Below are 26,666 nucleotides of genomic sequence, written 5' to 3'. Positions count from 1 at the left end.
TCATTAACGACTCTCTCAACCTTTGCGTTGTCTGAAATTTTGACATCGCGCCCTTTATCTCCTCGTTGATGTTTATGAAAATCGGAAACACCAGTGGTCGAAGAACCGATTCTTGGGGATTTCATTCTGACATTTCACCAATCTGAAGAATATCCTTAATCACAACCCTCTGCCTTCTACCCTGCAGCTACTCTGCAGTCCATCTTAGAATATTTCCAATAATCCCAACACGTTCCATTTTAACAGTAACTTCTCATAAGGGACTGGTACTTCTCCAGTCCAAAGTCGAATGTCTTAAAATCCAAAAAAAAACTATATGTTGAAATTGTTCCCTACATCGAGCTCATGAGTAAAAAATAGCTTACTAGGTTGGTTAAATATGATTTTCCTCAACAAAACTGTGTTGTGTGGCTAGAATGCCACTTCTATCTGAATGTCCCTGAATTGCACTCTAAATCATTGCCTCAAAGATTTTCCTAAACACTGAAGTCTAAAACAAACCGGTCTGTAGTTACCGACTTTGCTATTAGAACCGCCTTTATGTATTGGCGATACGTTGGCACTTCTCCAGTCCAAAGGAATCTTTACCAAGTCCAATAATGGCCTTATAATTATCTTCAATGGTTCAATACACTCTTTGATCGTCTCCCTTAAAATTATTGAGTATACCATCAACTCCAGGAGTCTTACTTGCCTTTAGGCTCAAAAGTTTTTCTAATAAACAGTCATCTGAAATTTCTAAATCATTAATTTCATATGGCTCAGCTTCACCTCAGCATTAAAGGGTCTTTTGCCAGTAAAGACAATGCGAAGTACCTGATCAATTCATCAGCTGGGTTACCTAAGACTTCCCAGTATACACCAGTGCTTTCTGATACGCACCCTTGGCTTCCCTTACCTTATCTGTGGAACTATTACAGAGCAACTTGTAGTTGTTGTAGGCTTCAGTAGTTTTCATCGCTCTGTAAGTTTCCCATACTGTCTTTTTTTGCTCTACTAGACTGAGCAGTTCCGTATTCATCCATCCCAGCATTCTTCTTGTGCTGTATTTTCTTAATGGTAATGGCATACGCGTTCATGGCTTTTGTGATTATTGCTTTAAAGGTGTTCATGATTCTAATGCATTCACCCTTGTAATTCGCCCAATTAATAAATACACTGGTGTGGAAAACTTAAGGACCAGTCAGGTTTTCACATGTAGCTTCTCATAGGAGTGGCCTGGATATGGGAAAAGCATATCAAAGGCACCTCGTCTCGTGAGGTACAGAAATGATGAAGGAAACAACACCGACACAACAACGGAAACAAAACGGTACAGAGGGACTTTATTGAAAAATGGCAACATAGCACTGGCTGCCATGATACAGATGCATCACTGCCAAGGATGGAACAAAGGGAAGAGGTGGTCCTTAGTAGGAGATATGGCCAGCTTAGTATTGTGTAATTACTTCTCAGAATGTTTCCCATTTACAATTTGTAGACAGTAAAATTATCAGTTTGTAAACTGTCTAGGACTAGGCCACCGTAGCCTAGTGGTCAGGCGCGCGGGTGCATAAGTACACGTCCCTTGAATGACCGGGGTTCAAGCCCGTGACTGCTGAATACGGTACTGTTTCTTGTATTCTGTCTATCTTGTTAACTCCTCTGACGTTTGGTCGTCCCGGAGTATAAACAGAAAATTTATTTATTTAATGTCGATGCAGGCTCCTGTCCATACTTATAACAATGTTGTTGATAAGTTCTTCTTTTTTTTTTTTATGAAAACCCCAAACACGAAAGGTATCAAAACCTATAGTACTTAGTATATTGCGGTAACATCGTCCATTCCTCTGTCAGTGCCATCTTCAGCTGGTGAACATTTTCTTGTGAGTGTGGACGTGCCACTAGGCGTCTTCCTAGAGCTTCCCAAATGTGTTCGATGGGATTTAGATCAATGAAACGGGCAGGCCAATCCATATGAACAATGTCCTCAATTTCCCAAAGCATATCAACAGCTGCAGTGCGATGGGGTGTGGCGTTATCATCCATAAACAAGAACTCGGGGCCAATGGCACCTCGGAACAGACGCACATAGGGAAGGATTACCTCAGTACAGTAGCGTGCACCGGTTACAGTACCGCCTTCCAGTATCTGGAGTTGTGTACGTTCATCCAAGATAACGCCTCCCTAGACGAGAACACCTCGACCGCCATATCGATCCCTTTCAGTGATGTTTGCGGGGTGATACCGTGTGCCAACCTCTCGCCAGATTAGCTGACGTCTAGAAGACTGAATCTACTCTCATCAGTAAAGAGTACCTTATTCCATTGCGCTGCTGTCTAGTCCTTGTTAAAGGGACACAGCGTACTGGCCGTCGAGCAAACAGTCCACCTTTGTGGAGCCGCCTAGCCACAGTAAACTGCGATATCCTGCGTCCTGTGCTCCTGTGCAGCTGGTTTGAAATGGATCCCGCTGTCTGGTGTCGGTCTCTCTTGGCCTGTAGGAGTATATAGCGGTCATCATTGGGCGTTGTTTTTCTTGGATGACCACCACTGATCCTTCGAACAGCTGCACCTGTCGTTCTGAAGGCCGACCACGCACGTGAGACGATGCTATGGGCGATACCGAACTCTGCAGCCACACTCCTCGCACTTCGACCTTTCTCGAGCTTCCCAATTATTCGACCCCGGGTGAAGTCATCCAGATGTTGTTGTCTACTGGCCATTTCGTTGTCTGTAGCACTGTATGAAACCAATCGAACGTCTGTAGCAATCGTGCTCACCATTCGGTAATTTGCACATAACTGCTGAACTGCTGCTTTTATCTGTTTACGTGAGTCCTCTCATCACGATTCAAATTTTTGCATGTGCGCCAGCTTTCTACTGAACGGCTACAGTTATGCAAATCGCCACAGGCTGTTTCGTTTGATTTTTTGCACACCAGTGTAATATGTCGCATCTTAAATTGCTATAGTTTCCTCTTGTGAAATTAAAACTCTTGCCTTTACCTTTATCTGCTGTAACCTGTTTCTTTACCTTCCAACTAAAGACTGCGAGATCACTACTTGCCAATGATCCTGTACTTCAAGCTCTGTGATGCCATCTAGTTTATTTAAAAATTTTGTTCCCCATGGCGAGTTTCCCTCACACTTATTCCAATCAATTCGGGGAAGATTGAAGTTGCCCATAATAAGATATTCTCACTTTCTTGCCCATTCCACCTCCGTTATTCTTTTGCTTCCAACTAACTCACACTACACAGACTCTATGTTGGCAGAAGTAACTTCTGACCCAGCAAAAGCTCTTTTCCCGCCCAGGCTGCCTTTGATAAGAAGCATGAGTCCATCACCCTTTCCTTCTTCCCCGTGTTTCCTAAATATATTATGCATACTCTACTGGAACTCGTCATCCCCAATTTCCGGGTGGCACTACATTTCTGTTAGCCCTATTATGTCAGCATTAGTTGTCCTAACCAGGAGCTCGAATTCAGCCATTTTATTGACAACGCTCCTGACATTACTGCAGACAGAGTTAAGACTAAGTATTCTTCTATAGTTTATTACCATAACATACCGCTTGAAGTTATTTAGCCTTGTTTCCCTAGCTTTATCTTCCGCTCATTTGAACCTCTGCCACCCTCAGAAAATCTTGTTAACATCACTTTTGCGACAACAAACAAAAATTCTTGAGATGTGTGAAAACATTACTTTGACCAATATCATCGGATAAACGCGTGTCTATATTACCATTCCCTCCCCTCAACTAGCAGTTTCCTCGAACCCTTAAGGTATCTTCAATGATACTGGCAAAAACCCTTGCACTGCCTTTGTTCAAATGAATCAAAAAGTTAAGAATCAAATTTACAAATATTGTTATAAATTAATTTCTAAATAAAGCAAAATTTACAAAATTTACTGAAATAAGATTTAAAAATTACAGAAATTAAATTTAGAATAACATTTTATTTATCAAACACTTGATTTCAATTCTTTTCAGTTAAGTCGTCGGAGCCAACCAACTTAAAACACGTTTGCTCTCTTTGACTGCCTTCCAGGAGAACAACAAGGTTCAGTTCTTTCTCTCACTCCTTTCCTCTTGTACATCAATGACCTTCTTCCATTGACTGGGAACCCTACCCATAGTTTTCCTCATGGCGGCACATTGCATCCAACTTTCCACTTTGAGAACGCTTGCCCTGCAAAAACAACTTTAGCTTCTCAAATATCCATTACTGACTTCTAAAATGTTGATCTCTAGGTAATTCTCCAATGAGACAAAGATAATTTCAATCTTTCTAAAATTCAGTCCTGTCTTATATCTTGCAAAAAGGATTCTTCTGTTCCTATGCCTATCTTCGATGACAGTCAAATTTCTAGACAATGTTACTCTTCTTCTAAACAACTTCTCATGTTGTACAAATCTCAAATCGGCTCTACCATTGTTTCCATATTTTGGGTGGTGTACATAAACCTCTCTGAAGCTTCTACTCCATCTAAGAGAGGATAATTAATTAATGACCCGCCTTACAATGTCTCTCCACTCTCTGTCTCATAGGCGTTCTGTTTCTGCTCCATGGGCACCCTTCTTCTGAATTGACTTCTATAAATCTCCCTTTTCTTTTCGAAACCAGTCTGAACGCGGGCCGCAACCAGCCAATATCCATTCATTATCTGACTTCAAACTCAAATTTTCTACTTTCTCATCTATTCCTTCTGCTTCGGTTCCGAGAGCAACCTTCCTTCTTAACATCAGCAAGTACCATCCGTATTTTCAACCTTCAACCCATTCACAGTACTGAAGTGCTACAAGTTTTAATACAGCATATTTCGGGTTATCATAAAAATAGCACTAATATATTGACATTAATGTATATATTATTCTTTCATTTGTAAAATTTATCATTACGCTAGTATATAATTTACTTTTTAACAGTTTATTTCAAGAAAAAGTTAAGTTTCCTATTGAAAGTGAGAGAGAGAGATTTGTGACATCTCTGAGATAACTGATGCTCGAAATTTGAGCTGCTCTTGCCTCTAGGTAGGAATTTCACGTTCCGCGTGCACCACTGGCTAATTTTAGCAATGCAAAATACGGGTTTGCTACTTACTTACCTAAAGATGCCTGTGAGGACTGTCGTTTGGCAAAGGACACAACTCAATCGTTGTTGAGTTGTGCTTTTGCCAAACTACAAAATGCCATTGGAGTTATTACACAGAATAACCTGCACAATATTCCAGTTGTTTTTAAAGTTTTCATTAATTTAATTTAATTTTATTTTTATCTATTATCGATTGGGAGTTTTTGGTGAATCGCTATTGTTCACCGTGTCATTTCTCCGGCTGACCTGAAGCCGGGTCAGGACATCTTCATCTCTACACTGCTGTAAACTATACTTACGCTCACTGTTTTGCGTGTTTTGGGGTTTTCGGCTACCAAGACGGATCTGTGTGTATTTCCCGTGCCTGCAGCCATTCCCACCGACCTATTAATCTTGTTGCAAATTATTTCTCCACATTCTCGGTAATTTCCGCGCATTCTTTCGCTCTCAGCTGTTATTACAATCGTCCTTCATCTATTCTCGTCACTTCCGCTCTTCACGCGGCCGACAACACCCCGTTAACAGGAGGCGAGCGTCCCGTTTCATTAGCATATCACCCTCGTTTGAAGTGCTCCACTAAGTACTGCAACCAGTTGGAAAACTTCCTGATACGAACTGCACACGTGGGTTAAGAATCTGGGGTGGCTACATCCTCCAGCTGTTCTTTTAATTCCCTCAATAGACCCACGTTAAAATTCTGAAAGATCGTGTCTGCACTACCAAGGCTTCTAGTTTGAAATATGTAAACCACATGATAAAATGCGCTCTTTTATTATCTTATCTTCTGCGAGACGTTGTAACACCTCATATTGTTTAAGCCTCTCTCTCTTACACACTTAGAAATATCTTATAAATGTAGTGGTTCCTGAAAAGGTAATGACTATTACCTACGATCTATTTTACAAACTTATATCTTTGTTGGGATCTGTATGTTTAGAAATAATTGTTGCGCTTGAAATCTTTATCAATTGTTACTTTCGTTTGGATCTGTACGTTTAGAAATAATTGTTGCGCTTGAAATCTTTTTCAATTGTTACTTTTGTTTGGATCTGGATGTTTACAAATAATTGTTGCACTTGAAATCTTTTTTCAATTGTTAGTTACGTTTGGATATGCATGTTTACAAATAAGTGTTGTACTTGCAATCCTTATCAATTGTTACTTTCGTTTGGATTTGGAAGTTAATTGTTAAAATAATTGTTACTTTTGTTTGGATCTGGATGTTTACAAATAATTGTTGCACTTAAAATCTTTTTCAATTGTTAGTTACGTTTGGATCTGGATGTTTACAAATAATTGTTGTACTTGCAATCCTTATCAATTGTTAATTTCGTTTGGATTTGGAAGTTAATTGTTAAAATGATTGTTACTTTTGTAAACCTTATTATTACTTTCATCGTTTGGTAGTTTCTTTGTTTGTTTTTTTTGGTAGTTTCTCTGTTTCTTTAAAATAAACGAATTTTAAAGTTAATTGCTGCACTTTAACTATGATTAACGTTCTTTTGGTGATGATATTGTATAAATTTCTAGATTACTTTTAGGCTTACGTTTTTTAGTTTTAGTGCAATAATTTTAGTTTTTTTTTCACATTATTACCGTTAATTTTCCACCAAAGGAAATATCCATTCTAGAATTATTAAATCTTATCGTCTTTCTAACCTAGACGTGCTACTAGCTGCAGTTTCTGAGTAACGTTTGAGGTCGCGAGACTGAAAATAACACGCCACTTAGAGAGGAATCATAGAATATTCATGTCCCATTAGTATCACAATGTACAGCTCGCAGTATGCAATTTTTTTGCCCCGTTCTTTTTAAAGCAACGTCTTCAACAGTGTCTAGACCTAACTAGCCTTACTCCCTAAGAAAATTCAGGGCGAAGAATGCTTCAAATGATGCCACCACTGTTGATTACAAACCTCAGTCCGACACACGCTCATTGCGAGGTACTTTAAATATGACGGAAAGCGTTTCTTGCTGTAGTGGCGTGTGGGAGCGAACAAATGGAGCAATACCCACAGCATGATGGGTAATAAGGTTGATAGATACCCTTTCGTACATCCAGAGAAAGAACGCACATTCTGTGATCGAAGATATGTTGTCAGAGTCAAGACACGCTTGATAGCCGTGGTTGACAACAACATGGGATTTAGGCGACTGGTGTGTTATTTCTCTCTCTCTCTCTCTCTGTGTCTGTCTGTTCGTTTTTCCATTGATTGTGGCTTCTGGTATTCATCGATTGAAAAACTAAATACTTTTGGTTTGTAAAAAAAGGCAGCTGGGACAGAAACGCAAGTGAACACTGGTAAGCCAAACCCATGTTTTCTTCACCGATTTCTAACTTCGAGCTAATGGACCTTCTTTTGTGTGCAAGGTTTCAGAAAAAGGCAGGCCAAACGTGTAATTCTTATTTAAGTACGCGTCCCCGTTTTTTTTTTTTTTTGAGGAATACTTTTGTATACACTCGCTGTCTCAAATCCTGTTGTTTGCTTCCTTCAAAGGAAAAGTTCCTCTACAAAAACGGATCCATAACTACAATTAGTGTATTTCGTGTTCAGAGAGAGAAAGAGAGAGAGAGAGAGAGAGAGAGAGAGAGAGAGAATTTTTGTTATTTCTGGTGTGCGTGCGTTAGTATTTCGAAACCAGCTATTAATAGCCTCCCTACCGCAACAATGCACATTTTATAAACGTTACCATGGCAACTGTGAAGGGCCATCAACAATTAAAGTTTGACACAGTTGGCCATTGTTGGACTTTTCGTATTGGAAGTAAACTTCCGCTAATAGCTGCATATGAAAGGATGGGGGAAGGGGGTGTTATCTTCGAATGGAAAAATTTTCCCTGACGTCTACATAAACAAAAACATTCCTTCTGTTTACCTGGGGATACACTACTCGAGGACCATGGGAGAATGAATGGAAAGCAACGCTCGCGAGTTCCTGCCCTTACCTGCAGCAGCTGTTTCCATTGCAACAAGTGAAAACGCCGTTATTTAGCATTTTCTTAAAGTCCCCGGTGGTTCCAGTTGGGAATGTGTGGAATGCGCGCTCAGCAACTGTCTCCAGCTGTTCAAGAGAACAATCAACAGACTGTGTGGCCCTGCACCGGAATGGTTGATCCCCCCTTTCCTGGGAGCCCCCGTTTTCAACTGTTTTTTTCCCCCTCTCTCTTTCCCTTCTTCCCTTACTCACGCCTCCCTTTGTTTTCCTCCTCCTCCTCCTCACAATACGTACTTTCTCCCTCGGCCCCTCTATGGTCACAGTTCGCTCGTCTTGGTAGCCTAACCGTGACGTCACAATCAACAGTACATCCGTTCTAAGCTGCTGGTCGGTCTTCACTTTCACCGTGTCTCTCTCTCTCTCTCTCTCTCTCTCTCTCTCTCTCTCTCTCTAGCGATCTGTTCTCGTTTCGCTGCTACGGAATCATTGTTTTTTTTTTTTGTCCCCCCCCAGATCTTTTATTATCGGTTTTGGTTGAAAAGATTTTACTCCATTCCTGGTAGCAAGGCAACCAGTGTGCAGTTGCTCGCTACATTTCGTACATATAAATTTAATCTTGGCACCTGCAACAAAACTCCTTTATTGATTCGTGTTTTTGATTCTCTACCGCTTTAAGGACAGCTGTTAATAGTTCAGTGCTATCGGGAAGAAACAAGTCTCAACAGGAATATCAATGATATTTATACTAGCTGCAATGCTTTTTAAACTAACAGGACTGTGACAATATAACAGTCCCAGTACAACAACAGCATACCATCTCTGAAACCGTTCCAATACAAACAATATGCCATCTTTTTCAACTATCAAGATACAGCGCAACGTCTTTTGCCACCATCTAGATACATCACAATGTCTTACAACCATTTATATAATCACAACGTCTTTTGTCCATCCGAATATAACCTATCCTCTTTTGCAACCATTCAAATTGGTAATGCTATCTTTTGAAACTATCGAAATATAGCAGAGGTATTTTATTGTCACAGTCCTAATACAACAACATGCTATCTTTTGCAACCGTCCCAATAAAAAAAGTGCACACTTTCCAATGTTTTGAACACTACCCAATACATGTTAGCTTTTGCAAACCGTACAATGAAACAATAGTACGTTATTTTTTGAAACCCACTCAATAAAACACAGTACACTCTTCCGAATACAACGTACTGTCTTTTGCAAACATCCTAATACAACATCCGGCTATCTTTTGTAACTGTTCCAATAAAACAACAACAGTATGCTGTTTTTTGCACAATAAAACAACAATATGCTATCTTTTTCACACTTCCCAATACATGTTATCTTTTGAAAACCGTTCCAATAAAACAATAGTACGTTATTTTTTGAAACCGATTCAATAAAAAACAGTAAACACTTCCCAATACAACATACTGTCTTTTGCAAACGTCCTAATACAACAACAGACTATCTTTTGCAATTGTCCCAATAAAACTAACAACAGTATGTTGTTGTGTTTTTGCACACTATCCAATGAAACAACAATATGCTATCTTTTTCACACTTCCCAATACAACACGTTATTTGTTTTAATCGTCCTAATACAAAATTATGCTATCTTTTGCAATTGTCCCAATAAAAAAAGTTCACACTTCCCAATCTTTTGCACACTACCCAATATTTGGTATCTGTGGCAAACCGTCCCAATAAAATAACAGTGTGTTATATTCGGAAAACCGTCCCAATAAAACAAGAATACGTCATTTTTTGCAACCGACTCAATAAAAAACATTACCCACTTCCCAATGTAACGTACTATCTTTTGCAAACGTCCTAATACAAAAATAGGCTATCTTTTGCAGCTATCCCAATAAAACAAACAACAATATGCTGTCCTTTGCGGCTATCCTAATAAAAAAAAACAACAATATGCTGTCTTTTGCAACCATTCTAATGCAACAATAACTTGCTATCTTTTGCAACCGTCCAAATACGGCAATAATATGCTATATCCCATACTTTTGGCATACTAGACTTACAAGCCAATGTTCATATTATACAGAATAAAAAACGAAAGGTTTTCCGATATTGGTGTGTATGCAACCCTTTACCGCGAGTTGCTCGGTATTGCACTACTGTACATACAAACAAATCTATTAAGCTGCTAGTAAGTTTAGTACACTATAATCTGCCACCCACTAGGGTATTAAATGGCCTGGGGGAGTGGCTACTTAACCTCACATGTGATCAAATTAATGAAGCTTATAATAGTGAAAGATATTCAAGCGAAATTTGAACTTCTTCAGTCTTAACTTTCTCTTTCCAAATAAATGTTTCTGACGCTTTCGAATTATCCCCATCTTTTCTTCTTAAATCAACACATGCCAGAGTCGAACTGTGCTGCTCTCTGTGTTTATACAGTGGCACTATTTTCACAGATTTGTTAGCATATCCACGGCTCCTTCCAATTTTTAATAAGTGTTTGAAGCGCTGTGTGTTCCTAACTGTTTTCCTGCGTGCTTTTCCCAAGTTCTATACAGCTTCCAGACATCCTGTTGAAGGAAGGCAGGTGGCCGCGACATAGGCGAGCCAACGACTGCCGTACGGTGTGCTACGGAAGGGACTAAGCTGTTTGTCTTGTTTCGCAGAAGGACTCCGCTAGGCGAGTTGTTTAATGTGTCTTTCTCCATCTTACTGAGAACAGCCCTAGGCTTTATACCCTCTTAGTGGAAATATCTCCCCTCATCGACGTTGTTATTATGTTCGTATCGGGGTCTCCTTGTACCACTTTGAAGCATATCAAGTGTGGACAACAATGAAATGGTGAAAATACGAATCCACAGTGTTTTCAAACCTCTGCGCGGTTATCCAATCAAGTCTTTAGCTTAAGAGACCACACCGAGAAACCGAGAACACTGATAACTGAAGACAGAAGGGGTAAAAAAAAAAGTCTACTCGTTAACGATGGCTTCAAAGGTTTAATAATAAAAGGAAATTATCAGTTTGAGTCCAAACTTAGACTGACAATAGAACCAATCATTTACCTTTTATCAAGGACACAATGACAAACATCGACAATTATTTGCTATAGATTTATTTTATCACACTTTAATAAACAAAAGGGACTTTACATTTATATCTTGGGGGGGGGGGGAGGGTTAATACACGTTATACAAATCTTAGACATCATGATCATATGATGACCGTGGGAAAATTCAGAATCTAATTGAATCCGATCGGATTTTATAAATGGAATGGATGATTGGGGGAGATAGAAAGGAGGGGGAGGGGTGAAAAGAAGGGAACTTAATCCGATTAATGTTTACGCTGTCTCTTAAGCTGCATTGGTAAAAAAATCTGATATCAGATGATTTTTCCCAGACTTTCTTCGGTGTGGTGGTTTTTCATAAAACCATACCAAAGAAAGTTTGGTTTAGAAGGAAAATAAATAAGTTTTCTGGTTATACCCCGGAATGAGTTCCAACCGCGGACAACTCAAACCCGTGTGGGCTTGCTTGAAGATAAAAACCATAAATCGCTTGGCAGACGAAAAGACTCCTGTGATGGACAGTTGAGGGTCACCTTGATGGGAATGGAGTGAAATAAGAGCCATCTTACATTAGGGTTAAGAACGAAGAGGAAAGTTTTTAAGGTTGTAAACTACTGCGAGAAATATGACGTAAGAATGCTGACAGTGGATATCCTATACTATCATTTGTTCTCTTTGAAACCGTTTTTTGATTTTATTTTTTACCTTTTCAGGAATGTGTGTTTGGATTTGGTCGAATTATTTTTCCAACTGTCACCCTTTAAGTACATTTTAGTTTGTTGCATCGATGATTTTAATGCATAATCCATAGGGAGCGCTTTAATAAACCATCGAACCTAACTCGGATCTGAAACCATCAAAATTTAATCTTCATGATCGGAATTATTTTGCATTACTAACGTAAAAATAATTGATTGATCAAAAAAAGCGAAGAGGAGTGTCCACCTTTGTGTCCTTATCATTGAGAGCCGGATTTTCTATTTTTAATTATTTATTTATATTTTTGAAAATATGGGGACATTTAAGAAGAAGGGATCGGTTACGAATAAAACAAAAGTGTCAGAGATACAAAATTGCTTAAAATTAGGATTATCGATGTACCTTGAGAATTCGTTGAGTGACCTTGACTTTTTACAACTCAATATCTGGCGAAGGATATTGTCCATTTAAGTTATTCCTTTATTTCAGCATCCCAGGATTTAATAAATGATTCAGATGAGATATAATCACTCATTGAATGGCTAATTTATCTCCCATTTCAAATAGATCAAGTAATTTAAAGAAGGAAGTGGAGTATCTGTGTTCTATATGGCTACCATCTGAATCCCACGCCTCTATCGAGCATAATAATATAAAATATATATTCTATTTGTTAATAATAATTAATTACTATAATTATCCTTAACTGGTCTCATATCTTAAATGGCAACTGGTCTCGTATTTTAAGCCTAAAGACACCAATTGACTAATAAACTCAGTCCAGCAATAGAATCTTCGAGGATTGAAGTCCTGCAATTTATTTAAATGATCTAGTTTGGCATTTGAGAGTCCGTTATTTACCATTTTAAAATGGGGTGGATAGGATACGCTCCCTTATCGGCAACCAGTCGTCACCCCATTCGTTCACTCTTGCCTGTCACCATCGCTGTTGTAGGGGGTCGTCCTTTACTGGCCCTTCTCTGCCCCCTTCAGCGACGGGTGGTAACCAGATGGCTAGGCGTCCGTCGGCGTTGGGAGAACGCCAGCCACACGCTCCCGAACACGTGTCCTTTTGTTATGTCACCAGCTCGTTTTCCCAGCTGTCGGTAGACCTGCAGGTGTGTCGTCGTACTCTCTCTCTCTCTCTCTCTGCCGATCCTCTGCCCCCCATATCTCCCGCGACCCCCACTTTTGCTCGCTGACGGGAGGAAGGGGGCTGTCTGCATAAGCTGTTCCTTTGCGGTGAGCAGTACGTGTGCGTGTGTTAGTAGGGTGCGCGCACGGCCGTAATAGTAGTCGCCGACCTGCGTTTTTACTAACTGAACAATGTGGTTTTCCCGCAGCCATCTGGAACAACCCTGGCTCCCGTACTGATGCCCGATGTAGCAGCGTTCATTCGGATCTGTCTCAGTGCGTATCTACGTCCCGCCGTGTATGTCGTATTTGGAATAATGTAGCGATGGGATCTTTACTTCTGCCAGTGTTCGCGTGTGATACTTATTGGAATCCTGTTTTCTGACCAGCGTCCAGTTTTTCAACCCCGAAAAGAAGATTGGAAAGAAGATGAATTCTCTCCTCAATCCAATAAGATCATATTTTGACCCCAAGATGACCTATTCGAAGACTGCCTACGGTAAGTCTGTTTTTGGTTGGTTAAAATGAAAGGGAATGATACAGTTGTGGTCAACAGTTGCTTCTACTGAAACTAAAATCATTAAATCTCATTGAACCGTTCACATACGTATATTTACGCACTTGGAATCATCCGAAAGTGGCGTGTAACCGGCCAGAACGTTGCTTCCTATTCCACGCGTTTACTGTCACTTGCAAATTCCACGAGTTTCTACCAATTCCATGACTACCCAATTTCCGGCGAACGGTTCTAGCACTTTCTAATTCTTTAGTTATCAATTTTGGCGAAGTAAATTTCTCTATAAATAGAAATTTCTACATTTTTTTTTAAAGATGGCGTTAAAGGGCTTATAGAGCTATAGTAGATTTTAAAGTGACTCGAATTCTCCGACCAGAATGTACCATTTTTTTTTGGTCACCACTGTATTCATTTATCTAAACCGGCCATTTTTATACCGGAATCGGGCTTTAGTTTTGTTATTGTATAAGTCTTTATTGTAGCCTATTCTTTGAAAGTTTGACTTTATGGGGTAGTCTGATACATGTGACAAAAGAGGAATGCGCCTTCTTTTCTTTCGTTTGGTCAACCGCACCATTGGACGCTTGAAAAATCAAAGGACGATCGAACTTGTGCTGTCTTTCACACAGTTCCGTTCTAATGACAAACAGACGGAGGTTCTTTTTTTTAATCTTCCCTTTCCGCTTCTAGGAATGGCGAAGCGATCGGAGGTGTCAAACTTATCACAAAGGTTGCTGACTGGCGGGAAGTGTTGACGGATAAACCTATATCGCAAATTTCGGTTTCAGATGCATCGGCTACTCAGATATGATATTGACAGTTAAGAGACGGCAAGTCACAAGTAGGGGTTGTGATCGCAGTCCCTCAAAACCTACAATAATAATTTTTCAACCAATTGAAGAATTGGTTGGTTGAGTCTCTGTCGTCCTAGTTATGTTCAAGGCCAGTCATGACGGTTCTCGATACGATTGGAAAATTGGACCAGCTTCGATGAGCAACTTCGTCATAAGGTTGGTGACATGATAGCGAACCAGTTGGGTTCTATAGCGGGATGCGATGCAGTACGATTGTTCCAGAATTGGTTACTGATGACTCTGCAGCTTCTATGAGGCGCTATCAGGATAAACGTGCTCCAGTAAAGTGGCGGAAGGTGGAATTGACACTCCTTTGGTTGTTCCAAAGGAGTTAACTTTGTGGAAAGAAATGAGCAAAGTACTCTGAAGAATGACTACCAGCGTTTAGGTAGAAAATATACTCGTATGATTGTGACGGAAAAGAGCTTGGAAAGAACTGGTGAGATCCTGTGGTAATAACCACCACTGGGGGGTCACTGGATCTGATCAGTTTATATCTTGTAGTTTATAAGATTTGTACTAATAAGTTGAGGAAAGTGTGCAGTTTATTCTCCAACATCTGTTAGGTAATTCTAACTTAAAGGTAGTCATTGACACTGGACCTGAGGACTACCTGGAAATGGAGTTAAATGATTGTTATGAAGGTGAGTGAGATGAGAGTGGCTTTCAACTTTATGAGTTAGAAACAGTTATTTCCAACATCAAAAACAACAAATTTCCAGGAATGGACCTTGTTGAGGGTGAGGTTATCAAACGAAGTTTCAGGTTGATTCCCAAATAATAATTTCAGTTTGAAACACTCGCTCGATTCCTGCCTTTGAGGCTTATTTTCCATTTTAGAACTGCTACAGGTTTTTGCTTTCAAGTGTAAATATCGCATTAAAATCCCTCAATATTATTTCTGCTGTTCAGATAGATTACGAGAAAATATTTCTCTTCGATATCGAAATTAAATGTACTTTTTCAGCTGTTTAACTTATTCTCCATCTTGTTAATAAGTAACTGTTTATTAACATCTGTTAAAGCATGTCGGACTCCCACTATCTGACCAGATGGCGTAGTGAGAGTAAGACTAATGGAGTGGTTGTAGTTTAAAGATGACTTGTGTATATGTATTGCAACGTCATCCTGATATTTATCAGATGATGGACACATGCAGTTAGTTGGTCTCACGTGTTGTACGATGCTAAAATGGATAGCATCTGACGATAATGAGTATTTCTGGATGCTAATAGACAAGGATCTCAAATTTTTTGAGATTCTTGAAGTGGACAGGGATCCCATTTATCGTGAATATTTCCGCAAAGGAAGAATTATCAAAACCTAATTATCTTTTAATTTTCTTCTTCTTTCTCTTGAGATGGATAGAATATTATATTGGCACACTGCGGGAGGGTGGTCTCATTAATCACTTTAGAACTTCTCCGGGTTCGATTCTTTTGTTTATCTCAAAAGAATACTCACTACTTTTATATAGGATAAACCTAAGCCTAAAAGTGTATATGAAGATTAAATGTGGAAAGTTACAAGAAAATTGACTATAAAGGCATTTATCTTACTCACCAGACCTTGCACCATGAGATGGTTTCTTCTTTTTCACGAGCGCCAACTAATTGCTGAGGAATTATTTCAAAGTTGCTGCCGAAGTTTAAGTTGCTATTCATTGTTTCTATAAACTTTACAATTTTCTAGAGAAAATGGATTTATAAATATCTTTTTTACTCGTGGTTGAGTTAGATAGTCTTTATGCAGAAGACGTAGGATTTATTCCTGGATTTTCATCCCACAAAACAAGAATGTACAAAAGAAATCAAACTCTAGCAGAATGGTTTTAAAAGTATCTCCGTTTATGCCATAGTCCTTCAGAAGACCATTAACCACATTTGTGGCTATAATGGTCTCATTTATCTTAAAATACATAGGTTCAATGACATCCAGTAATATATTTGACTGAAAACTTCACAGAAACTGTTTCATCGATCCAAATTTGGAAAAATTCTGTACTCGTAGAAAATAAAAAAAGGGGAAAGAGAAAGGTTTATTTATTCATAAATTCTGTCTATAATTTCCTGTCTTCTGTCTCTTTCTTTCTTCAGGGATGTTCGCCCTCTCCAGAAACATAAAGAAACCGGATAAGAAAAATTTTGCTTACCACTTGTTCCTCGTCCACTAAAGAATGGACAGGTCTGCGTCGTAAGTCACCTCCGCTCTTTCATCCAAGGGACTGGTGGTCCACAGTTTTTCAAACGTTTAGAGTTCCCCACACGTATTTCTTATGAGGACATGTCTTTCTACGTCCCGTGTCAACAGAGGTCATACCACCGAATTTAGGTTCGGGGTTGTTGAACTACTCTCTCCGTCTGTTGAGTTTCCGTAGACCGTGACGATCCTCTTACACTTGCTTGTCTCTTGAATCTCTCTCTATGATCCCCAACATGATTACCTCTCATTTTTACAGCTCAAGTCACCTGGCGGTTAAGGGGAACTATTTTCTTGCCTTCTGTACTGAAGTCGTAGTGGCTTCGGAGATGGGGGAGAGACAACAGGAGTGCGGGGAGCAGGGGTCAGTTTCTTATTGTGCAGTGAGAGCCGTAAAGAGGCTTATGGTGGTGTCCAAGTGAGTAGTCTCCCCTCCGGGCGCCTATATTTAGTGCATTACTTCTAAAAGATGCTTAACCTTTTTCCATACAAGTTTTTCAACATAAACGAGCTCAGATTATCTACTGGTATTTGAAAGGTGGTGAGGGGAGTTTCTGAGAGTTACAAAGGATGCTATTATTAGAAAAAAAAAAAAGAAAGAAAAATAGTAAATTCTGAAAATTACTTTCATTCTTATATTAAACTATTTTTCAATTTCTTCTTCTTCAGGTTCCGTGTTCAATTTGAACGTTGGAGACCAACATTTTCCAGCCAACTCTTGCTTTGCGAAATAGGTTTTGTGTCGTAAGACCCCTTGTCCATTCTTTGATGTTATCAAGCCACTTTTTTCTTTGTCTTCCTTTTGCTCTTTTGCCTTTAATCTTCCCTTGCAGGATTATTCTCTGTAGGTCATATTGAGGTCCTCTTATGTGCCCGAGAAAGGCAGTCTTTCTCTTTGCAACTGTAGTTAGTAGTGTCCTTGTGGTCCTTGCCATCTTAAGAACTCGCTCATTGGTGACATCTGTCCACGGAATTTTGAGCATTCTTCTGAGCGTCCACATCTCGAAGGCTTCCAGTTTCCTGATTTCCGCCTTCCGCATTTGGTCATTCGATATCTTTTCTGGAAATCCAGTTTCGTGTCACAGAGGAAGTTCTTAAGATTCTTAAATACTTCTTTGGACATACCAATTCTGCTTCTTCTTTCTGTGCCTTGGTTATTATTATTTGTAAAGATCTTCCCCAGATATTTAAAGCTACTCATTCAATTAATGCAAATAAACTGGATTCAATACGCTCTCAACTTCTTCCTTGTTTTCTTCTCGCCGGTTCTTACCCATCGACTTTCTCCGAATCAGCGTCCTTGTTTACATTGCCTGGCGTCTCTTAAAGTAACGTTACGAACAGATTTTGACAGCCGTCGCGAAACTGTCAGGACCCCCCACAAGCGTATCACGCAATCGGTCTTTTATCCAAAAAAAACCCGGGTCAAAGTGTGTAAGAAAAGCCATTTTACAAAAAAGCGATCAGTCTAACAGTGACTGCTGGATAAAAAAAATGGGAGACAGTGAAACAGTTAGTTGTCACCCCTTCCGTCAAACGCAACCCCCCCCCCTCTACAGCCCCCTTCCGAAGTTCTATCGTCTGCTTTATTCACACCTTTCTCATGTTGCTCTACAGCATCGTTTTTCTTAGGCATTCAAGGCTATCCCACTCCGTTTCCATTGATTCCCGTCCGGAAGCTCATGATTGGCAGGACTGCTTCACTCTTCCTGCCTCTCCACTGGCTGGGCAAAGAGCACGTGAAACGGGGATACGAACGGGGAAAGTAAAGGATACGCCAGGAAGAGCGAGCAGTACACGCTTCTCCGGCAGCTGTGCGAAGGAAGGCGTTAAGCCCAGCTGCTTGCTTGGTTCTGTGGAGGCACCCAGCTCAGCGGGGAGTCTGCCGACAATTGTACCAAGTCGTAGTGCCGCGCCATTAGCTGAAGCCTCACTTGAAGATGTATTCATTTGGAAACCACGACTGGTGTGTAAGGAGCTCTCTAGCCAGCAATTTGTAGTCTCCCCATCCTTCCTACGGTTCGACGCCTTTTGCTACAGTCGACTACCGATTGTACTCCCCTATCTACTCTTCCTTTCCCCTCTAATATCCCCCCTTCCCCCCTCGCTTCTGGCGGGAACAGTAAACATAGGACGGAGGTCACTGAGCGCTGCAATAGTAAGTCTCCGAATTTGCCATTCTTCGTTCTGTGTGTAGTTGTAGTTCGTGTTTTAGTAGATCGTGCCAAATTTGGCGAACCGTTTTGATTGAAATGTGCGTCTGACTGCCAGTAAGATGATGATGCATGGAGTGCTAAGAATCCTCCCCTCTCTCTGTCTGTCTATCTATCTATCTATCTATCTAGATCTATTTGTTTATATGTGCAGTGGATGAATATGTCGATGTTTTCTAGAGTTAAATTCAATGTTGTACAAGAAATATGAAAACATGTTTTTTCTGCTGTTTATTTTCTATTTTATGTTGGACATCTTTATTCCAGGAAGTGGCCCTCATCTGATGCAGAAAGGCTGAGTTTAATTGGTAGATAAAAATCCGTTTTTATTCCATCATTAAAATACATCTCTGTCTGTTTTTATCAACTTTCTACGATTCGTTATTTATACTTTTTAATTTTTTTTTTCCTCTTTGCGTTTTCTAATTCTTTACTATTAAAATTTACAATCCACTTCACCCTTCCCTGGACTGAAGCACGTCTTTAAATATATACATTGGCTTTTTTTTACTGCTTTAGTGTGTTTTAAGCGTGTTTTTAATATGCTTAGAAATCTATTTAAAATTCTATTTAAATCATAAACAATGTAGAGTCCACTTCGTGTTTTCCAACTCTCATAAACACATGAGAAAGAATTACTTAAATTAAACTGATTTTTGAAGGAACTAGTTATCCACACGAGTGTCTTAATAAAAAGAATGAATAAGAGAACATCAAAATAATAGGTGTTAATAGAAAACGGAAAAAAAAACTGTTTATTTTTTAGTAATTAACCACATGAATGGTGATTGATGGAAAAAGACTTTTCTTTTGTATAATTTCGATACATTTTAATGATTGCCAATTTTTTTAATGTTTAAATTTGTTTCTTTCAGAGGTGTTACGCTGTTCTACTTTAGGGACGGCTACCTTGAATATAGTATAGCAGGGGATGATAATCCATAAAGGGGTCAACTGGTTCCCCTTTGGGAAAATCAGTCTTGGGTTAGTCTTTATGTCAGAGACCAATCTTGGGTCAGTCTTTATGGATTATCAGACCCCTTGATTTCGGTGGTTTTAATTTTATTTTGTTCTTGTTTGTTTGTGTGTGTGTGTGTGCGCGTGTGTTTGTTTATATACTATGCATGAAATATTTTGCGTACACAGCTCTGTTATGACTCCAATTCGTGTTTCTGACCATTCCAATAAATGAAAACTGTTGTTTTTGAAAGAACTACTTTTGAAGATTGTGAAAACTTTTTTTATGAAAATTCCAGGAAGTGTTTGCTAAAAGGACTTCATCTAAACTTTTCCCTCATCAATCTTTTATGAGGCAAAGTTTTCTGAAAGGTTCAATTTGCATTTTAAGTAGCAATTTGTAGCGGCGACAATTTCTATCCAAACAAGTTACTCTAACTACGATCCTTTTCGATATTCGATGGCTGCATAATTTCGAACACTAAAAAATCCATCCTCGAACACATTTCTTCTTTTTGTTATTAAAACCCGTCTGTTAGTTTTGTACGGGTACTCATATTTTTTTAATTTGGGGGGGGGGGAAGAGTGGGAAGGGTTATTTTGACGCGTTGTTGTTAACAGTGATTTACATAGAATTAATACAAATATTGCAGACTTAAAGAGGAGGTTTCCAAATACAGCTATGAGTTAAAAGGGATGATCGCGATCGTCGTGAAACTTCGCTGAGAAGTCGACATCTTCAAACGGCAGCATGTCAGTGGGATATTAAGTTAAATGTACGCACACCTATATTAAAATTGTTTAGAATTCATCCAGTTTTTGTTAGGTAGCATTAGTGGCTTAGAAAGTCATGTACATGGGGATTTATTGCGATCAAATTAGCAAAAAAGTAAAGTATACATAGGTAATACAAGGAAACGTTTCAAGGAATCGCCCAGTCTTCTTCAGGTATATTGTTAACGCATCAAAAGCCAGAGCTACATGAGAATGCAGATAAAGCAAAATGGTTTTCGGAGTTTCTACGTGTGTTCTGGAAGGGAATTTTTAAATGTGGCGAAATGTGTTTCCGAAAGCCTGAATGTGTTTCCTTTATCTGTCTTATCTGCTCTGTCTCCTTCTCCTAATTTCTCTCTCTCTCCTATTATCTCCTTTTTCGTTTCCTTCTCTCTCTCTCTCCCATTATCTCCTTTTTCTTTTTCTTCTCTCTCTCTCTCTCTCTCTCTTCCCATTTTTTCTTTTCTTCTCTCTTACCCGCTCTGTCTCCTTCTCCTCATCTCCCTCCCTCTCCTATTATCTCCTTTTTCTTTTCTTTCTCTCTCTCCTCTTCCCATTTTTTTTCTTTTCTTCTCTCTTATCTGCTGTCTCCTTCACCTCATCTCTCTCCTCCTCCTCCTCTTTCTCTTTCCATTTTTTCTTTTCTTCTCTCTTATCTGCTCTGTCTCCTTCTTCTCATCTCTCTCCTCCTCCTCCTCCTCTTTCTCTCTCTCCCTTCCCATTTTTTCTTTTCTTCTCTCTTATCTGCTCTGTCTCCTTCTGCTCATCTCTCTCTCTCTCTCTCTCTCTCTCTCTCTCTCTCTCTCTCTCTATACTCCCACGTTTCCGTCTCTATTTCTCTTCTTCCTCTGTTTTGTGTTCACCCCCATCTCTCTCTCTGTTTGCATATTGTTTTTCTCTATTTCTCTCATTTTCTATATCTTCTTTTTCTTCTTCCTCTCTTTTTATCTTCAAATTAAATTTGTTTTTTTCTTTCACCTTTCTCTCCGCTTTCCTCCTTTCCTTTTCTCTCTCTCTCTCTCTCTCTCTCTCTCTCTCTCTCTCTCTCTCTCTCTCTCTCTCCTTTCTCTTATTGTGTCTTCTCTCTACTCGTTTCGCTTCCTATCTGTCTCTCTCTTTTCTTTCCTCCGTTCTCACCATATCTTTCTCTTTTCTCCCCTCCGTTCTTTTCCTATATCTCTCTCTCCTTTCTTTCTTCCGTTCTCTTCCTATCTGTCTCTTTTCTCTCCTCCTTTCTTCCTTCTCTCTTTCTCTTCCTTCCAATCTTTATCTCATCGTCTCTCTCTCTCTCTCTCTCTATCTCTGTTTTGTTTGCTCTTTCTATCGCCGTCTCCTGCATTCGTTTTCTTTTCTCGCCCCCATTTATTTTTCTCTATTTGCTGTTTATATTTTGCATCTTCCCACCAGGTTTACTTCTTGCATTCCCCCTCCCCCTCCCCTTCTCTGTCTCTCTCTGCTCGTAATTCAGCGTGCACCGTAACCACACAAACCTTCACCACTTCACGTGCCATCATTAACACATCATTCGTTTCGTTAGCAGCGCCTTCCGCCATAAGAGCGTGTTCGACTGGTTTCTCAGCCAGAGCACCCCATTTTGGACTGAAGTGTATTGGAAAAGCAGAGAGAATTCATTAGGCAGGAAAATAGGTGAACATATTTCAGAGCAAAACGCATTCAGGAGCACACAACCAGTTAGACTCCGGCCCGATCAAGCAGTAAAGATCCGCGTTATGCGCATCTGCGTATAACATAGCGAACACTCCTTAGAAGTTTCTTAGGAAATACAAGACACGAATTGTAAAACATAAAATTACCTAAAAATAAAATATCCTTAAATTACCATAATTTATGCTAATCATAATCTGCATTAATGAATTAATAATAATAATTTATGTTAATTAGCTTTTTTTAAAATATTAAAGGTCAATTCACCAAAGTTCAGTCGATGTCTGTTTAATGTGATTAGCAAAGGCATTCTTTGTCACGGGTTGATAAGGTATAGCACTACCTGTCCGATAAATCTTAATATAAGCTCCTTGCATATTTTAACTCGGCAAAAAACGGAGATTTGTGTAAACCACAGCGTATCCAATCAGTTTTCTTAATCAGGTTATTTAAAAGAATATCAAATGATGCGGACAAAACTCATCATCGAAGTGACGATAATCCTGTATAAAATGAATTATCATTTTCTGTCGCTTCTACAGCAAACCGGGGGAAAGTGAGGAGATTTCAGTGGTGTCCGGAACACACGCGCGCACACACACTATTAAAAAGTGTTCGCCTGATCTCTCCCGATCGTACCTTTTGTAAAAATTCCCACAAAAATTGCTCGAACTCTTGAGTGTGGGATAGTTCCCACCATGTAGATGGCTGATGTGAAGAGGGGGAGGGAGGTATAATGGGCCACGCGCAGCACGCGTTGCTTTCCACCAAGATTTCTTCATCTCCGCTGTTTTCGCCAGCGCTGAAATGAGTGATAGACTTCGAACGAGCGAAGCTAATTTTTGAATCTTTTCCTTTTCCCCCCTTTCTTCCTCCTTCCCCTTCATCCGCCCCGCTTCTTTGTGGCGTGAACGAGAGGAGAGTAGTGGGAAATAGCACGTGTGGCTAATGGTTCGGTGACAGGTCTCCTTAACGAAAGTTTACCACTTTCGCCCTGAGCATTACGTTATACTTGTGTATCTATGCGCGTGGTTATGTTTGTTTATACATTCAAGGGTTAAAAGAACGGGTTTGGAGATTTGTGTCAGTTTAGAATCGAATTACAGCTTCTTGTAGATAGATAGAAGGTGACAGTCTTGCACATTATCATTACATGCACCGAAAAAAATAAAAAAATGAACGAATTAATAACAACCCTGCATTCATAATATCCTATTTTTCTGATTCTGTAGTTATTTGCAAAATATTATTTTAAATAGCTAAATAATAAGAAAACATAATAACAGAATAGTGGGCATTGTTTAAATTTTATATATTTTTTATTTATTTCTGTCAAAATTTAACTATTAAATAAAAATAGTTAATTTTTGTCTCAGAGCGAGGAATTTTTTGTAGTTTCGCGCATGCATAAACTCGCGTTTTTTTTTGAGTCAATTTCATAAACTTAATATTTTTAATTTGTTGTTTTCATGTCGCGCGTGCATAAACTCGTGTTTTTTTTTTTGAGTCAATTTCATAAACTGAATATTATTTTGATTGTTGTCTTCATGTCGCGCGTGCATACACTCGCGTTTTTTTTTTGAGTCAGTTTCATAAACTGAATATTTTTTCAATTGTTGTGTTCATGTCGCGCGCATTACTTCCAAATGACAAAAAGCGATTGCGCGTGAAATAAAAAAATAAAAATAAAAAGGTGAAGCTGACATAAAAATTTTAGCAGTTTTAATTTTTGCGTAAAAATTTACATTAACGTTTTATTTTAATGCGCGAAAAATCTTAAAATGGTTCAAATTCTTTTCGAACGTTCTTTTACGCTGTTTATTAATATAATGGTTGTTAGAACTAGAAAATAAATTAATTCGCAGATAATTCGGTGATAGGTTACGCGTTTGAAAAAAAAAAAAAAAAATGATAATAAAGTGGAAACTTTTTTTTTTTTTTTTTTTTTTGTTACGCAAGTTGTATTGAAGTTTATTTTTTCTTTCCTAAGTTTGGCAGCTTTTTATTAATGGGGGGAGACTCTCTCTTTTCTGTATGTGTGTGCCGACGAAAGCTTTGTTAATAATGAGATTCTGTTGCTTTCAATGTCCTAGTATTTGCGGCACGAGATCTACCTCAGGACTTGGGGAGATGGAGAGGGGGGGAATGGAAGAGAGAGAGAGAGAGAGCGAGCGAACGAGAGAGAGAGAAGGTAAAACCGTTTTCTGAACAGAATACGGAATTGATCGCAGAACTAAATTCTCTTAAGCGTCCGGCCATAACTCAAAGCCTGACAGACGGAAGATAACTCTATTTCAGCTGCTAGTTTAGAGGTGCGTGGCTTGTCAGAATCAGATTCATGAAACCTCAGAACAAGTCCTCCACTTTAATCAAAAATTCCTCTACAGAGAATGCCAGTAATAAAGCATTGCCTGAGGTCGCAACTAAACGCGAAAACGTTGGAGAGAGAGAGAGAGAGAGAGAGAGAGAGAGAGAGCGAGCCCTACGCTTTCTATGTGGTCAGGTGCAGCTGGCACTAGACTGAAGCATTGGGAGAGAGCGTAGAGCGTGCTCGACATTCCATGCGGGGGCCCACGAGTTGGCGTCCTTGCGCAGATCAAGCTGGCAAGAGGCGGTGGAGAGCAAAGTTCTCCTCTCAGATGAATGGAACTCTCCTGTCAAATGCAGCCCGATTCGCAAGCCTGTGTTCATAATGTCAGCCTGTGCAGGTTTTGACAGCCTTGGTGGTCTCCGATGCAGACCCATTGTTTGGAGGAAGACGCCTGGGTTTGACGGGACTATCCACGGCTAATGGTTTAGTCGGCAGCTTCTGTGAGAAACCCCGAAGCTCTGCCTGAAAGCTGAAGTGAGGATTGCTGTATCTGAAGAACGCCCCTCTTAGTGTTGGAAGTAATTTGCATGGCATTGTGAGCAATAAATGTGTACAGAGGAGATCTTTCTCCCTCTTTCTATCTCTCTTTCTGGAGCTCTCCAACACACACGCGCATAGCAAACGGAGGTTCGTTCAAGAAAACAGGACATAATACATATTTTAATTACTCTGTATTCACGTTCCAAAGTGTTTAATGAAGGACCAGCTCCCTGTGGTAGAGAGTACACAAAGATATTTCCAAGGCTCCGGTTTGTAATTGTGTTTAAACTCTTGCTGAGGGAAATCTTTTATTTACACTCTCAGTCAATCCCTGTGGTTCACTCGGGCTATTGTTGCTAAGATATGAAAAGTGTACAAAGAGTCGAAGGAGGAGTTAAGTTATTTTAACTACAAAAATAGGCGCCTTCCACTTTTAGTCTCTCCTCAGTTTCCACTTTTCCCAACTCCATTTTAATGAAAACAATAGATGTTTATCTCTTTTTTAAACCTTTCTTTACAAGCTAATCAATTTTCAATTAAATGTAGGGGATAGAGTATTTTAATTGGTGTATTAAAATATTACTAAAAACCTTCTCTATTCTTTCTGTATTTTTATTTATCTTTCTTTTTTCTTCATTTATTTATTTTCTACATATATTCTTCCACCTATTGGAGTTGTTGATGATCCTCTTTGAAAACGAACTGAAATTTAATTTTATTTTAAATTACAAAATTCAAGTCATTATAATGACGTAATAACCTAATTAATAGCATAAAAAGGATCGGTTATAAACTCCTTTGACTTATGCAGTCCTGGAGTATAAAACAGATTTTTTTTTAAAAAATTAACCAATCTTCCTTCTCTGGAGATACCAACCAAAGTAAAAAGAGAAGATGAACAACAACAGAAATATTTATCTTTATTCAGTACAACCACCGGGTGACAACTGGAGATTATTTTAACGGATTCCAATGAGCAACATATGTACTGGGGGGTGGCGTACACCACGTGGGATTCCAATTAGTCCTTGTTGGAGAACTGATAATCGTAATAACTTTTTATTATGATGTACAATAACGCTGAAGTATGTTGTGATCAATGACAGCATTTTCCTTCTTCTTTAACAATCACCTAAGGTATTTGCATCCGTTTTATAGTCTAAAAGGTTCTCTTAAACAGGCTGCTGTTTAAGCGCCCCCCTTCCTATTTCCTGCTTTTATTCCTAGCTTCAATTCCCCCCATTTTTTTTTCTGATGAGCGGTATCTTTTCCACCTAACATCGCGAAAGTGTACCGTTGGTCGGTGGGGTCCCCAAGCGAACTTTTAAGTAACACCTGGTAGCAGACAGCTGATGGAAGCGTCTTAGTTATGCGGGAACAGTAGCTTCCATGGTCGGATAGTTCCCTGTGGCGTAACCCGCCCCAACACTGTCGCTCCTGCCATTCGGGTGAAAGGTTACGACTGCCGACGGTGTACGAGCGTAAGTTCGCGTTAAGATCAAACTGTGACTCATAAGTAGTCCGTTGACATGTGAGAATAGGAACTCTATTCACCTCCCCTCCCCTCCCTCCTCTCCCGTTTCTCCTCCCTGCTCGGTTTCGCTTCTCCTTATGCGGCACATTTAGATCTTCGGAGGGTCCTACAGATGCTCGCACCAGCAGATGTGATTATACGGCTGGCAGGTGGCCTTTAAGGGCCGCTGATTGGTTGAAACATCGCTGGC

The 26,666-nt window shown here is 39.5% G+C and overlaps 1 protein-coding gene across 3 annotated transcripts in view; it reads left to right on the top strand.

Annotated features, from left to right (window-relative positions):
* Positions 1-18,312: 18,312 nt before the first annotated feature.
* The window catches only part of LOC150089961 (protein CBFA2T1-like), a 46,770-nt gene continuing 38,416 nt past the window's right edge, over positions 18,313-26,666 (top strand). For all 3 annotated transcript variants that reach the window (XM_090368925.1, XM_090368924.1, XM_090368926.1), the window contains exon 1: positions 18,313-18,640. The gene's annotated coding sequence lies outside the window, so the exon portion shown is untranslated. The remainder of the gene's footprint in view (positions 18,641-26,666) is intronic.

Source organism: Mastigoproctus giganteus, chromosome 2, assembly GCF_048544385.1.
Source record: "Mastigoproctus giganteus isolate SK-2022 chromosome 2, ASM4854438v1, whole genome shotgun sequence".
NCBI classification, from domain to species: domain Eukaryota; kingdom Metazoa; phylum Arthropoda; class Arachnida; order Uropygi; family Thelyphonidae; genus Mastigoproctus; species Mastigoproctus giganteus.
The sequence above is the reverse complement of the archived record's forward strand: the minus strand, read 5'-3'. Positions and strand labels throughout refer to the sequence as shown.